The sequence below is a fragment of the Pongo pygmaeus genome, chromosome 4, assembly GCF_028885625.2.
Source record: "Pongo pygmaeus isolate AG05252 chromosome 4, NHGRI_mPonPyg2-v2.0_pri, whole genome shotgun sequence".
Lineage (NCBI taxonomy): Eukaryota > Metazoa > Chordata > Mammalia > Primates > Hominidae > Pongo > Pongo pygmaeus.
The window spans coordinates 115,388,415-115,391,144 of record NC_072377.2 but is presented as its reverse complement, the minus strand read 5'-3'; the positions used below and the strand labels follow the sequence as shown (position 1 = coordinate 115,391,144).

At 42.4% G+C, this 2,730-nt stretch overlaps 1 pseudogene; it reads left to right on the top strand.

Annotated features, from left to right (window-relative positions):
* Positions 1-874: 874 nt before the first annotated feature.
* On the top strand, positions 875-2,180 carry LOC129036225 (proline-rich nuclear receptor coactivator 2-like; annotated as a pseudogene).
* Positions 2,181-2,730: the final 550 nt, after the last annotated feature.

Genomic DNA, 2,730 nt, shown 5'->3' with positions numbered 1-2,730 from the left:
CCACAAAATTTATGTGGAGTCTTAACCCCTCATGTGACTATATTTGAAGATAGGTCCTTTTGGAAGTACTTAAGGTTAAATGGGTCATAGGGGTGAGACCTAATCTGATCGGACTGGTGGTCTTAGAAGAAGAAAAAGAGATTTGAGGAACTGAAAAGAGCAGCGCCTTAATCTTAGACTCCCTAGCCTCCAGAACAGTGGGAAATAAATTTGTTGTGTAAGTCACCCAGTCTACAGTATTTAGTTACAGCAGCCTACACAGACTAAAAAAAAATTCATCTGGTTAAGCCACTGTAGTGGGTTTTCTATTGCTTGCCTGCGCCCTCTCCTCTGATGCAAAATGGGGTACCTGAAAGTGGGATGTTGCAAGTAAAAGGAACAAAAATGTGAAATTGCCAGGAATACAAGGTAGAGAAGTAGACAGGTCTCACCCATTACAAGCTGCGAAGTTGATGACATTTTTAATGTGGTTATTAAATATTTATTTTTTGTGCTTATTGTAGCTGCAGCATCAAGGGAAGTAATAGGAAAATTTAAAATGTGTGGGTTTCTTATTGCTGAGTTTTGCAAAGTCCTACTTGAAAGAAATGAATTCATACTAAAGCTAGTCATTCTGACAGCTAAGAGAGCAAGTGTGGGCCTGTGGCCTGCAATCTAAGATGTCTGAGAAGCCTATATGATAAGAGTCTACCAGCTTTGGGAAGAAAACACATTGCTTTCCTACCTTAAACTGAAGCCTTTCATGTCAGAGCTGAAGCCGCAGCCCTAGCAGTGGCTGGTGTTGGGTTCCCAGCTCTCTCTTCCAGGTCTCTGCTGCACAAAGGAGGCACACCTGCTGGTAGATAGAGATTAAAGGGTGTTGCTTTTCCTCCAGATGTGTGATTTCACATTGCTGATGACAGAAGGTAAAAGGAAAGACTACGTGTGAAAAATGAAGACCTGTGACCAGGAAACAATATTTCTCAGACATTAATATTATGAGTCCATACTATATTTGGCTGTGGTTGCTCACATGTGGCATTGAATAGACTGAAAGGCTACAAAATTTTAGAAGGAACTGTATTTCTAAAGAAATATCAGGTCAGTAGAGGCAGAAGGAGGAGGTAGGGTTGCAGACACCAGGGTGGGCAGCAGTTCACTCCTCAGTGCCCATGGGCTTTTGTCCATGCCTCTCCCTGGAGAGGCAGGAAGACTTTGACATGGAGAAGGAGCTGCTGCCACCATAGTTCTGAGCTTGAGGTTGCTAGGACTTATCTCAAACTTGTGTACTGAGGAAACTCAGATGTTGGCCTCAGCTCCTAGGTTGAACTCAGTAGATCGACCTGTGAGAACTTCTATACTGAGACAAAGGAAAGGATCTATCAGAAAGCAACATCTATTATCTTGAGCTTGGCGGCAAGGAAGAGGACAGGTATTGGAAACCCTGCTCTCTAAAAAGCTGACCGAAAGGTGACAAAGAAGCTGAAGAAGGGTGGTGGAGAGAGGTATAACATTCTAGCCCCGCAATCTAGAAATATTAGTAAGAACCAACAGCAGCTTAATAGAAGGCCAAGGATCAGAATTCCCAGAAGATGGTTCATAAGAAAAAAGAAAGAGGACGTGGGTGGAATTCATCAGCAGCTGCATGCAAAATGGGGAGAAGAATAAAAATTTCCCAAATAATCAAAATTGGAACTCTAGCTTATCAGGTCCCAGCTTACTTTTTTTTTTTTTTTTTTGAGACAGAGTCTCACACTATCGCCCAGGCTGGAGTACACTGTTGCCATCTCAGCTCACTTCAACCTCCGCCTCTCAGGTTCAAGAGATTCTTCTGCCTCAGCCTCCTGAGTAGCTGGGACTACAGGTGCCCACCACCATGCCTGGCCACTTTTGGTATTTTTAATAGAGACATGGTTTCACCATGTTGGCCAGGCTGGTCTTGAACTCCTGACCTCAAGCGGTCCATCTGCCTTGGCCTCTCAAAGTGCTGGGATTACAGGTATGAGCCACCGCGCCTGGGCCCCAGCTTACTTTTTAAATCTCAAGCGAATCAGAACTATACTGGAGCCAAATTTATTGAGCTGCCATCACCAAGAGTTCTTCCCAAACCATCATTCCACTGGGTTCCTGTTTCCTTTATTCCTTCAGATAAGGAAATAATGATATTTCAAATTAAAACCTTACTTAAAGTACAGGTATAAAATAAGGTAAAGTGCTGATGTTTAAATTTAGTTGTGTTGCCAGGCACGGTGGCTCTCACCTATAATCCCAGCACTTTGGGATGCCGAGGTGGGTGGATCACTTGAGGTGGGCAGTTTGAGACCAGCCTAACCAACACGGAGAAATCCCATCTCTACTAAAAATACAAAATTAGCTGGGTGTGGTGGTGCATAACTGTAATCCCAGCTACTCAGTAGGCTGAGGCAGTAGAATTCATTGAATCCGGGAGGTGGAGATTGTGGTGAGCCGAGATCACGCCATTGCACTCCAGCCTGGGCAACAGGAGCAAAACTCTGTCAAAAAAAAAAAAAAAAAAAAAAAATTTAGTTGTGTTTACAGATAATTGTCAGTTGGTCTGAAACAAATTCACCAGGGAATTAATCTATTAGTGTAGAATTGCTAATTAATGTAAAATATATAATTAGACTTCACCTCATTTGTTTTACGTGCATTGTGATGTAATGTAGCATCAGTGCAACTTAAAGTAACTAAATTAATAATTGTACTTGATATTAAGTGTTCTCAACTGAG